The sequence below is a fragment of the Phacochoerus africanus genome, chromosome 6 (genome assembly GCF_016906955.1).
Source record: "Phacochoerus africanus isolate WHEZ1 chromosome 6, ROS_Pafr_v1, whole genome shotgun sequence".
NCBI lineage: Eukaryota > Metazoa > Chordata > Mammalia > Artiodactyla > Suidae > Phacochoerus > Phacochoerus africanus.
The window spans coordinates 15,187,905-15,201,508 of NC_062549.1; the positions used below are offsets into that span (position 1 = coordinate 15,187,905).

General features: G+C 42.9%; 1 long non-coding RNA gene across 1 annotated transcript in view; it reads right to left on the reverse strand.

Moving 5' to 3' along the window:
- Positions 1-292: 292 nt before the first annotated feature.
- LOC125129045 (uncharacterized) overlaps positions 293-13,604 on the reverse strand; it is a 29,134-nt gene continuing 15,822 nt past the window's right edge. The window contains exons 2-3 of the long non-coding RNA XR_007135402.1: positions 1,124-1,248; positions 293-640 (exon numbers count right to left, since the gene is read on the reverse strand). This is a non-coding gene — a long non-coding RNA (uncharacterized LOC125129045). The remainder of the gene's footprint in view (positions 641-1,123; positions 1,249-13,604) is intronic.

Sequence of the window (13,604 nt, forward strand, 5' to 3'; positions counted from 1 at the left end):
CAAAAGCATTTGCTCACTTGGTTCTCTGTGTCACACTGTGGTAATCCTCACAAATTTCAAACTTTTTAATTATTCTCTTTGTTGTGGCAATCTGTGATCAGTGATCTTTGATGTTACAATGGTGAAAAGATCATGACTTGCTGAAGGCTCAGATAATGGTTAGCGGTTTTTAGCAATAAAATATTTGTTAATTAAGTTATGTACATTTTTTAGATGTAATGCTATTGCACACTTAATAGACCACTGTACAGTACAGACATAACTTTTATATGCACTGGGGAAACCAAAAAAATCTGTGTAGTTTACTTTATTGCAGAAGTCTGGAGCTAAACCTACAATATTTCCAGGTATGCCTGCACCTTCTAGTGGGTGAATCTCTCAATTAGCAAAGAAGTAAATAGCTATATAAGGTAACTTCAGATTGTTCAGTACAATGGAGAAAATAAGGCAAGGATGAAGTGACCGAGAAGGGCTTGGGGGAGTGGTGACTACTTCACATTGACTATTTAGGAAAGGCCTCTCTCTTAAGGTGCATTCGAGCTGAATTTGAATGGTCAGGAGCCAGCAACATGGTGGGGGGTGGGGCAGGATATCCTGGCTGGTGGGAAAGTACATGCTCCATTCTGATGCAGCAACAAGCCTGGCAGAGACCAAAAATAATGAATGGCAGGAGGTGCGATCAGGTGAAGAAGCAGGAAGGAGCCACACCATATGAGAGATTTAGAACTGCTTAAGGGATCTCATTATTTTTTTGTTTGTTTTGTTTTTGCCACACCTGAGGCACATGGAAGTTCCTGGGCTAGGGGTCAAGTCAGAGCTGCAGCCGGGGCCTGTGCCACAGCCATGGCAACACTGGATCTGAGCTGCATCTGCAACCTATGCTGCAGTTTGTGGCAACGCTGGATCCTTAATCCACTGAGTGAGGCCAGGGATTGAATCCACATCCTCACTGAGCCACAATGGGAACTCCAGGAATCTGTGTTTTAAGTACAATGGGAAGCATCAGGAATTTTAAAGCATAGGAATGACACGTGCACATTTATAAGCTTTTACGGTTTCTTAGAATCATGAGTCTTTGGAACTTGAGGGGACTTTAGAGATTATGTGGTAAAGGTTTACTTACATAGGAAGAAAAATGAATCCTCTCAGGAGGTAGATGGTGTATACAGCTAGTGTAGACAGATCAAGGACTTGTCCCAGTTCTGGCCCCAGAATCAACAGTGTTGGTCTTGCCATCTTAAACTGGTACTGTGAGGAAGAATTTAGAGGCTTCTTTGAGTCTCTCTGAAAAAGTTTCTAAGCTACATGATGATCTATTAACAAGAATGCTGTGTCATCAAGCTTTAAAAACCAATTAGTGCAAAGTCCTCGCTAATGCTCTGGGAAAAGTCAATACTAAATTGGGGTGTCAATTGCACCATTGTCCCATGAACCCAATTACTTCTCAGTAAGCTTGTATATCTGCTATTCCGATTGCCTAATATATAATTCTGAAACCAGAATTTTATAATGAAAGAGATCTTTGCATTCAATTAGTCTAACTTTTTTTTTTTTTTTTGGCTGCACCCACAGCATGCAGATGATCCAGGGCCAGTAATCAAACCTGCACCACAGCAATAACCAGAGCCACAGCAGTGACAAAGCCGGATCCTTAACCCACTGAGTCACGAGGGAACTCCTAGTCTAATCTTTTTAACAAGGAAATTGATTTACCTGTGTTCCTCTCTGAGGACTCTCAGGGTGTCTTTGTCTTTTAAATAAAATACTATCCATTATTACACTGCAAATCTGAGTTTGAGACACTCAGGATATTTGTTGGTGGTGGTAGGAGTGCTTCTTATGAACTGTCTTTAAACCTGGCTGATTCATCCACTAGGAAACTACGTAATGAGCATGTAGTATGGGCTTACAGTCTAAACCTAGGGGCTACAGCAGTGAATGACAGAGAGAATGTCCCTGCCATCATGGAGACTGTGCTTTTTCCATTGAGTTTATCAGTAAAAGAAACCCATAGGATAAAGATAAGGGGAATATAAGTGTTAGAAGTTTTTACAACCATTTGGATTGGTATCAACTAGCCAGGAACCCAAATATACCATAGCTGTAGCCAGCACGATGGTTGCTATGAGCCCAAAGCTAGATTCCAAATGTTCAAATTTTGTGACTGCAATACAAAAGTGAAATAAGCTATTTTTATAGTCCATTTATAGTTTACAATATGCTTAGACATACTCTTTTAATTAATTCGACAAGCATTTGTTGTGCACCTATTACGTACTGACAGGCACCACAGACCCAAAGCTGAACAAAACAGGCATGGTTTTTGCCTTCAGGAAGCATAGATATAGCTGGGAATAAGATGCTAATCAAGTAATTGAAAGTGTGATAGAGGCTCTGTGTGTGTGTGTGTGTGTGATGGAGGCACGTGATAGGGGACATACTCTGGTTTGAGGGAAGTGATCATGTTTCAGTTGAGAACTGGAGGATGGGCAGAAATGAATTGGGTGGAAGGAACAGAAAGGTAGGGAGAGAAGGAGAGAGCTGCAGGCAGAATGAAGAGTATGAGGGTGTCTAAGGCAGCATGGAGCTTGGAGGGTTCCAGATGGGACAAAACCCCAGTATGGGGTTTAGCACAAGAGGGTCAAGGTAAAGCTGGAGAGGAAGCTGGGGCCAGGCAATGTGCAGAGCTGTGGCAACCACTGTGTACCTTATCCTGATAGCAAAGGTAAGACTTATTAAGGTTTTTGTTTCTTTTTTTCGTCTTTTTGGGCCACACCCTCAGCATATGGAAGTTCCCAGGCTAGGGGCTGAAGTGAAGCTACAGCTGCCAGCCTACACCACAGCCACAGCAACACCGGATCCTTAACCCACTGAGCGAGGCCTGGGATAGAACATGCATCCTCAGGGATCCCAGTTGGGTTCATTACCACTAAGCCACGACGGCAACTCCCTGAATACTTCTTTTGACTCAAGTCTCATGCTTTTTTCCATTAACACCACATCTTGGTTAATCTTGACATCAATTGCCTGAATTCCTCTGTGGTGGAGAGAGGAAATTTCAGGGGAAAATAAGGGCATCTGGGACACCTGAGCTGGGCAAGAGGATTTCTTTTGTGGGGTTTTTTTGTGTTCCTTTGTTGGTTTTGCTTTTTAGGACCACACCTGCAGCATATGGAAGTTCCCAGGCTAGGGGTTGAATCAGAACTATAGCTGCTGGCCTAAGCCACAGTCATAGCAACATGGTATCTGAGCTGCATCTGAGACCTACACTGCATCTCATGGCAATGCTGGATCCTTAACCCACTGAGTGAGGCCAGGGATCGAACCCATGTCCTCATGGACGCTAATTGGGTTCCTTACTGTTGAGCCACAACGGGAACTCCGGCAAGAGAACTTCTTGCTCCAGGATTCAGAGGACAATTAGGACTTGCAGAGGGCTGGAGCAATTCAGAGGGACATTTCAAAATGCCACAAAGGCCAAGACTCTTGGCCCAGAAGCAGGCACTGAACTTGCAGAGCAGACATTGGAATCTGGAAGCCAAGAAGGAAAAGAACAAGGAGCCCATGTTGTAGAGAGACAGGAACTGGTCCAGAGATACAGCCCAGAGAAGCCACAGCTCTCTGAACTTGCTTTTGCATCCTGGTAGAGGTCATCAAAAGTCATGAACCCCTGGGAGTTCCCGTCGTGGCTCAGTCGTTAATGAATCCGACTAGGAACCATGAGGTGGCGGGTTTGATCCCTGGCCTTGCTCAGTGGGTTAAGGATCTGGTGTTGCCATGAGCTGTGGTGTAGGGCACAGACTCGGCTTGGATCCTGCGTTGCTGTGGCTCTGGCGTAGGCCAGTGGCTACAGCTCCGATTAGACTCCTAGCCTGGGAACCTCCATATGCCGCTCGGCCCTAGAAAAAGGCAAAAAGACACACACACACACACACAAAAAGTCATGAACACCTATGCAATTCATGGATGGCACCATCCCCTTCAGTCACCCCAGCTGCCCAGCCAGTGTAGGCTTGGGAAAGAATGTGTTCTTCAAGGAGCTCCTCACTGTAGGATGGTCATCAGATTTGCTCTAGGGGACCACTATTCTATTTACATACTGGCCATTTTCATTCTATTTTACATTGTTGTTGAATTTTTTATGATGAGATTGTCATAAACTCTGCAAGTATGTCTTGGATCTCCAACCGGCTATAAGTGTCTTAACGACAAAAGGCTGTGCATAATGATTTGTATCCTTCATTTGTTCATGTCTGCAATACTTACTGAGCCTCTCTTTTGGCAGGCACTGTGGTAAAAGTGGTGATTTAGCAAAGAGAAGGACAGAAAAAATCCCTATTCTCATAGAGCTTATCCTGGCTCCTGGCCGGGGAAGGGAACTTCCGCATGCTGTGCACACAGCCAAAAAAAAAAAAAAAAAAATTCCTTATACTCACATCTAAATCCATCAGCAGATCTTAGAGCTTATCTTTAATTGGGGGAAATAGACTAAGTTTTCAACTCAGTAAACAAGGTTATTCCAGATGACAAAAATTGCTAAAATAATAAAACGAAGTGACATGATTGACAGTAAACTGGGGAAAGGCACCTCTTTATAGGGTGGTCAGAAAGACAGCCATGGGGAAGTCGAGAAACCAAGTGCTACACACAGAGGAAAGAGCAGGTGGAAACACATTATGGAGGGTGCCTTATAGACCAGGATCCTAAGGGAGGCTTGTGTTGATGAGGTATGGACCAAAGGCAGCATAGAAGGAGATGAGGTCTCAGATGTGGACAGAGGCCAGATAGGTCATATATGGCTCAGCGGGACTCAGTGAAGAGTTTCGGTTCCATTCTAAGTTTGATTCCATTCCAAGTTCAAAGGAAAGCCAGGCAGAGCAAGGTTAAGCAAGAGAGTGACAAGATCTGATTTATGTTCTAAGATAACCATCTTATTTGCTTTAAGGAGTATGGACTTAAATGAGTGGGAACAGGAAAACAGGCTATTGTGTTTAGGCTGACCAGAGATGACAGGACAGGACTGAAATGGTGGATGTGGAGATAAAGGGAAGTGCTCATATTTGAGACATATTTTGGAAGAAAGCCCAAAGATCTGCTGATGGATCTAGATGCGAGCGTAAGGAAATTTTTTTTTTTGGCTGCGCCTGCAGCATGCAGAAGTTCTCTTCCCCAGCCAGGATGGAACCCATGCCACAGCAGTGACTCAAGACCCGCAATGGTAACACTGGATTCTTAACCCACTGAGCCACCAGGGAACTCCAGGAAATCTTTTTTTTTTGTCTTTTGTCTATTTTTTTTTTTTTAGGGCCGAACCCACGGCATATAGAGGTTCCCAGGCTAGGGGTCTAAACGGAGCTACAGCTGCCGGCCTACACCACAGCCACAGCAATGCCAGATCCAAGTCACTTCTGCTACCTACACCACAGCTCAGGGCAATGCTGGATCCTTAACCCACTGAGAGAGGCCAGGGATTGAACCTGCAACCTCATGGTTCCTAGTCAGATTTGTTTCCACTGCACCACTACGGGAACTCCCAGGAAATCTTTTTTTATTTCACAGTTAAAAGGCAACTCCATTTTATTTTTAGTTTTACCGATATAATCTACATACCCCCCATTCATTCAATGTCTTCAATCGAATGGTTTTTAGTATGTTTACAGAGTTGTGCAACCGTCACTACAATCTGAGAACATTTTCATCACTCCAAAAAGAAACCTCATCCTATCAGCAGTCACCCCTCGGTTTTCTCTACCCGCAGCCTTAATGTATTAGCTTCCTAGGACAGCAGTAACAAACTAGCAGGAACCCTACAGCTCAAATAAAAGAAATTTATTCTCTCACAGTTCTGGGAGCCAGAAGTCAAAAAACAAATCAAATGGGCTTCTCCTCTCTTCTGTGTCCCCTCTTGTTTTACAAAGACATTTGTGGAGTTCCCGTCATGGTGCAGCAGAAACGAATCCGACTAGGAACCAAGAGGTTGCGAGTTCGATCTCTGGCCTCGATCAGTGGGTTAAGGATCCGGCGTTGCTGTGAGCTGTGGTGTAGGTCGCAGATGCGGTTTGGATCTGGCATTGCTGTGGCTGTGGTGTAGGCCGGCAGCAACAGCTCTGATTAGACCCCTAGCCTGGGAACCTCCATACGCCACAGGTGTGGCCCTAAAAAGACAAAATGACAAACAAACAAACAAAAAAACCAAAACAAAAAAAAAAAAACAAAGACATTTGTCATTGGATTTAGGACCCACCTGGAGACCCGTGGATGAATTCATCTCAAGATCCCTAATTACATCTACAATGACCCTTTTCCAATAACATCATATTTGAGATTCCTGGGATGAGGACACAGCCACATTTGGGGGGCTGTCATTCAACCAATATACCTAGACAATCACTACTGTATTTTCTATCTCTACAGATTTGCCTATTACAGACATTTCATTTCTAGGATTTTGACCCAAGAATTTGGGTGCATAGTAATGCTGCTTACCTAGGGCTAGACTGGGGATACATGGTGTAGAATCATGAATTCTTTTTTGTTTTTGTTTTTTTTTTGTCTTTTTGCCATTTCTTCGGCCACTCCCGTGGCATGTGGAGGTTCCCAGGCTAGGGGTCGAATCGGAGCTGTAGCTGCCGGCCTATGCCAGAGCCACGACAACACGGGATCCGAGTCACATCTGCAACATACACCGCAGCTCACAGCAACACCGGATCCTTAACCCACTGAGCAAGGCCAGGGATCGAACCCGAAACCTCATGGTTCCTAGTCGGATTCGCTAACCACTGCGCCACAACGGGAACTCCAAGAATCATGAATTCTTAACCTATGTCACATATGAGATGTATTGGACAACTAGAGATGTCGTACAAGTGTCTGGATATGTTAGTTTGGAGATAGAGATTTGGGAGTCATTGGAATATAGATGGCATTTACAGCTATGGGACTGAATGAGATCCCCTAAGGTGATCGTGTAGGTAAAAAGAGAAATAGGCTGAGGGGCAATTCCTAGAACACACGAGGGTAATGCAGAGCAGCTTTAAACACAACTTAAAAGAAGAGACAGGAGTTCCCGTCGTGGTGCAGTGGTTAACGAATCCGACTAGGAACCATGAGGTTGCGGGTTCAGTGCCTGCCCTTGCTCAGTGGGTTAAGGATCCGGCGTTGCCGTGAGCTGTGGTGTAGGTTGCAGACGTGGCTCGGATCCCGTGTTGCTGTGGCTGTGGCGTAGGCCGGTGGCTACAGCTCCAATTGGACCCCTAGCCTGGGAACCTCCATATGCCGCGGGAGTAGCCCAAGAAATAGCAGAAAGACAAAAAAAAAAAAGAGAGAAGAGACAGCCAATGAGATGGTAGCAAATTCAGGAGAATGTTTTCACACATGTCAAAGGAAGGGTGTTTCTAGAAGAGAGAATAGCTCATAATCTCACATACCTCTGCAATTTGGAGGAAAATCGGAACAGATATGTGAACACTGGTTTTGTAAGGCTGCTCTTATTCGTTGTCAGATAAAAGTAGTTTGGCAGATGGCCAACAAGCACATGAAAAAAATGCTCAACATCACTGGTTATTAGAGAAATGCAAATCAAAACTACCATGAGGTACCACCACACACCTGTCAGAATGGCCATCGTTAACAAACAACAAATGCTGGAGAGGAGGTCCTGTGGTGGCGCAGTGGTTAACGAATCTGACTAGGCACCACGAGGTTTCAGGTTCGATCCCTGGCCTTGCTCAGTGGGTTAAGGATCTGGCATTACCGTGACCTATGGTGTAGGTTGAAGACGCAGCTCAGATCCCCTATGATCTAGCAACCCCACTCTTGGGCATATATCCAGACAAAGTTTTCATTGAAAAAGATATTTGCACCCATATGCTCACTGCAGCACTATTCACAATAGCCAAGACACGGAAAAAACCCAAATGTCCATCGACAGATGAATAAATTAAGATGTGGTATATATACACACAATGGAATACTACTCAGCCATAAAAAGAACAAAATGCCATTTGCAGCAATGTGGATGGAACTAGAGACTCTCATACTAAGTGAAGTAAGTCAGAAAGAGAAAGACAAATACCATATCACTTACATCTAGAATCTAATATACAGCACAAACAAACCTTTCCACAGAAAAGAAACTCTTGGACTTGGAGAACAGACTTGTGGTTTCAAAGGGGGAGGGAGAGGGAGTGGGATAGACTGGGAGATTGGGGTTAATAGTTGTAAACTATTGCATTTGGAGTGGATAAGCAATGAGATCCTGCTGTATAGCTCCTGTGATGGAACATGATGGAGGATAATGTGAGAAAAAGAATATACATATATGCATGGCTGGGTCACTTTGCTGTACAGTAGAAATTGACATAATACTGTAAATCAACGATACAGGAAAAAATAAAAATCATTTAAAAAAGCAGTTTGGGTGGAGTAGTGGAGGTGGGATATAACTAAGTGGGTTAAAGAGTAAATGGGAAGTGGGGAAGGGGAGACCTTGAACTGCTCTGTCAGAAGTTTTGCCCTGAAGTGAAACAGAAAAATGGAGCAGTAGCTATAAATAAACATGTTCAAGAGAAGATCTATTTTCTTTTGGCCACACTGGCAGCATAAGTTCCAGGGCCAGGGATCGAACCCTCACCAAAGCTGTAAACAGAGCCACAGCAGAGACAACCCCAGAACCTTAACCTCCTGATCCATGACAGAACCCGTAGATTTGTTTTGTTTTAAAGATGGATGATAATGGAAGATGCTTTTATATTTTATCCAGCAGGGAGAACTTAAAGATGAAAGAGACTGGGGGTTAGTTCTAGCAGGCAGGATCCGCAGACCACACCTCTGATGAGAGCAGGAAGCCCTCATCTATTGTGAAGGGAGACCAGGCCTAAAGGTGGGCACAGGTAAAGAAGGTTGTGATGCTCCCCAGCCACATGCTGCTGTTCAAGAGCTGGTATGGATATTTGGCAAATATATGAGTTTAACCAGAGTTGACAATCTGCCAGATAGGGGAAATGGAGAAAGAGCGAGGCAAGGAATTTAAGAGTGTTTCAAAGGGGGGTCATTATAAGGCCATAGAATGTAATCTGGGTTCAAAGGGAAAGGAGGACATAAGAGGATTGATGGATAATAAAAACTGGTAGAGGAGTTCCCGTCAGTGCAATGGAAACGAATCCGACTAGGAACCATGAGGTTGCGGGTTTGATCACTGGCCTCGCTCAGTGGGTTCAGGATCTGGCGTTGCCGTGAGCTGAGGTGTTGGTTGCAGACGCGGCTCGGATCCCGAGTTGCTGTGAGCTGTGGTGTAGGCTGGCAGCTGTAGCTCCGGTTAGACCCCTCGCCTGGGAACCGCCACAGGCCAAGGATGCGGCCCTAAAAAGCAAAGCAAAACAAAACAAAACAATGTGGTAGAATTAGTGGATTAAAGGTCACGGTAGGGTCAAACAACCACAGAGAGGAGGAGTGAGAATATCTAGAAAGGCAGGCAGTGATGGTGAGAGGGAGGAGTGCCTTGACTGAATGTTAAGGTATTGACCCTATTTGTGATGACAGGCCAGGTTATGATCATGGGCATCAGTGGCTAAAGTGCGGGAGAAAAAAGAATCATTGGAGTGAGAGGAGGTCGTGGGTCTGAGAGGCCAGGATGCCTAAAACAGTGCTAGGCAGAGAGAAGGTTGCCAGTAAATAGTCACAAGTGAAAAGGATTGAAATACATGAATCCTTTCTAACATGTATTGTGTTTTGGTTGGTCTTAACGGACCCTGTATTTAGTGTATTACATCACTTTTCCTCAGATGACAGATTTTCCAGTGCCTTTGGGACAACATTACCTGGAGAAATCATTTGATATAGTTAAAAAGGGTAATGATAAAGGGAAATTCAAACTGGAGTGTAATAAAGTCCTTAAGTGTGAAGCTAGTCAGGCAATAGATAAGTTATTGAGGAAAATTGCTGGTGGAACTATCAAGAGGAAAAACAGACCTTTCAATTTTGAGAAACCTTGAAACTTATCCAAAGACATGTCTCTGCCTGAACTTGGCTGGGCTTTTTTTTTTTTTTTTTTTGTCTTTTTGGGGCCAAACCTGCAGCATATGGAAGTTCCCAAGCTAGGGGTCGAATCAGAGCTATAGCTGCTGGCTTCACCACAGCCACAGCAATGCCAGATCTTTAACCCACTGAGCAGGGCCGGGGATCGAACCCAAGTCCTCATGGATACTACTTGGGTTCAGCCACATCGGGAACTCCCTTGGCTGGACTTTTGAGGGTAAAAAACTTAAACTGTAGAAGCACAGGGACTAGAGGTTTGAATCTTATCTATCATTTATTAGTCGTATGACCTTGGGCAAGTTACTTAATCTGTCTGTACTTCTGATTTCTCAAAAAATGAGGATTAAAAATAGTTCCTACTGGAGTTCCTGTTGTGGCTCAGTGGTAATGACTAGAATCTAAGAGGACCAGGCTTCAATCCCTGGCCTGGCTCAGTGGGTTAAGGATACGGCATTGCTGTGGCTGTGGTGCAGGCTGGCAGCTACAGCTCCGAATTGACCCCTAGCCTGGGAACTTCCATACGCCACGGGTGCAGCCCTAAAAAAAAAAAAAATAGTTCCTACCACATAAGGTTATTAATAAAGAGCGATAATCTATATTAATGGTTTAGCACAGGACCATGACACACTCAAGAATGTTGAGCTAATTGTAATCATCAAAATTATTATGTATAAACTGGAGATAACAAAAGCTACTTTGCAAGGCTAAGAGCATTAAATGAGATAAAGTATGCAAAGTTCTTAGTGCAGGGTCCTCTGTATGGTGAATACTAAATAATTATTGGCTATTGCTATGAATCTGATCAGCAGCCCTAATCATTTAACACTATAACAACTGTGAAGTGTGGAGCAAGAAATAACTTAAGTTTTGCTTACATTCATCAAATAAGCTGGGTTGAGTTTGCTTAAATGGTTTTGTTTAGGAATTTCCGTCGTGGCTCAGGGGTTAACGTGGTTCAGTGGTTAATGAACCCAACTAGTATCCATGAGGACACCGGGTGCAGCCCTAAAAAGACAAAAAAAAAAAAGTTTTTTTCTACTTGGGGAATTTTCAAGCAGTCTCCGTTTTATTTCATTTTAGCTATATACCACCTTTTAAAAATCTTCATCTGTTGGAGTTCCCGTCGTGGCTCACTGGTTAACAAATCCGACTAGGAACCATGAGGTTGGGGGTTCGGTCCCTGGCCTTGCTCAGTGGGTTAAGGATCTGGTGTTGCTGTGAGCTGTACTGTAGGTTGCAGGTGCGGCTTGGATCCCATGTTGCTGTGGCTGTGGCACAGCTCCAATTAGACCCCTAGCCTGGGAACCTCCATACGCCACAGGAGCGGCCCAAGAAATGGCAAAAAGACAAAAAACAAACAAAACAACAACAAAAAACTTCATCTGTTGATGGACACTTCAGTTGTTTCCATATCTTGATTATTGGGAATGATGTTGTAAAGAACATTGGAGTGGAGACATCTTTTTGAGATATTTATTTCATTTCCTTTTGATATATACTCAGAAGTGGCATTGCTAGATCATATGATGGTTTTATTTTTAATTTTTTGAGGCATCTCCATCCTGTTTTTCATAATGGTTGTACCAGTTTACATTCCCACCAATAGTACAAGAGGGTTCCCTTTTATCCATTCATTGCCAACACTTGTTACCACTTGTCTTTGGGACTAGTCATGCTAACAGGTGGTTTTGATTTGCATTCTCTTGATGATTAGTGATATTAACTGCCTTTTCCTATACCTACTGGCCATTTGAATATCTTTGGAAAAATGTCTCTTCATGTCTCTTACTTTTAAAATCTTTTTTATTTCTTTGCTATTGAGTTGAGTTATATATTTTATTAACTCCTTTTTTTCTCCTTTGGCTGCACTCATGGCATGCGGAAGTTCACAGAGCTACAGCAGTAACAATGCTGGATCCTTATCCAGCTGAGCCACCAGGGAACCAGAGCTACAGCAGTGCAAATGCTGGGTCCTTAACCAGCCGAGCCACCAGGGAACTCCATTAACTCCTTATCGGATATATAATTTGAAAATACTTTTTCACATTCTGCTGGTTGCCTTTTCATTTTGTTGGTTATTCCTAACACCATAAGAAGCTTTTTAGTTTGGTGTAATCCCACTCGTTTATTTTTGCTTTTGTTCTGTGCTTTGGTGTCACATCCAAAAAATCATTACCAGGACAAATGTCAAGGAGCTTACTCCCTGTGTTCTAGGAATTTTATGGTTTCAGGTTTTACACTTAGGTTTTTAATCAATTTTGACTAGATTTTTGTGTAAGGGTTCAATTTCATTCTTTTGACAGCGGATATAAGGTTTTCCCAAAACCATTTATTGAAAAAGACTGTTCTTTACTTATTGCATGTACTTGACAAATACTACATGTATCTGTGTGGGCATATTCTTGGCTCCCTATTCTATTCTCTTGGTTTATATGTCTGTTTTTATGCCACTACCATTTTATTTTGATTACCATAGCTTTGCAACATAGTCGAAATGAGAAAGAGTGATGCTTTCAACTCTATTCTTGTTCAAAACTGCTCTGGCTATTCAAAGTCTTCTGTGGCTCCATACGCATTTTAGGATTTGCATTAAATCTATAGATGGCTTTGGAGAGTATGGACATTTTAGCAACATTAATTCTTCCAGCTCATGGAGTTCCTGTTGTGGCTCAGCAGTAACGAACTTGACTAGTGTCCATGAAGATGCAGGTTCAATCCCCTGCCTCACTCAGTGGGTTAAGGATCTGGTGTTGCCATGAGCTGTGGTGTAGACTGCAGAAGTGGCTCAGATCCTGAGTTGCTGTGGCTGTGGTATAGGCTGGCAGCTGCAGCTATGATTCCACCCCTAGCCTGGGAATTTCCATATGCTGTGGGTGTTGCCCTAAAAAACAAAACAAACAAACAGAATTCTCCCAGTTGATGAACATGGTATATCTTTCCTTTTATCTGTGTCTTCTTCAGTTTTCTTTCATCAATGTCTTACTGTTTTCTCTATATAGATCTTTCACCTCCTTGGTTAAATTTATCCAAATATTTTATTGTTTTTGGTGCTACTGTAAATAAAATTCCTTTCTTATTTTTTTCCAGATAGTGCACTGTTAATGTATAGAAAAGCAACTGATTTTTGCATATTGACATTAGTATCCTGCAATTTTATTGAATTCATTTATTAGTTCTAAAGGTTTTGTGGTTGATTCTAAAGAAAGTCATTTTCTAAATATGGGTCATGTCATCTGCAAAGAGAGACAATTTAACTTCTTCCTTTCCAATTTGGATTTTTCATTTTTTTCTTCTCTAATTGCTCTAAGACTTCCAGTACTATGTTGGACAGAAGTGGTGAGAATGGGCCCTCTAGTCTTGTTCTTGATCCTTTAGGAAAGGCTCTTCACCACTGAGTAGGACACGAGTTATGGGTTTGTCATATATGGCCTTTTTTATGTTAAGCCACAGTCCTTCTATACCTAATCTGTAGAGGATTTTTATCACAAAAGATTGTTGGATTTTGCAAAATTCTTTTTTTGCATCTATTTAGACCATCATATGGTTTTTATCCTTCATTCTATTAATAT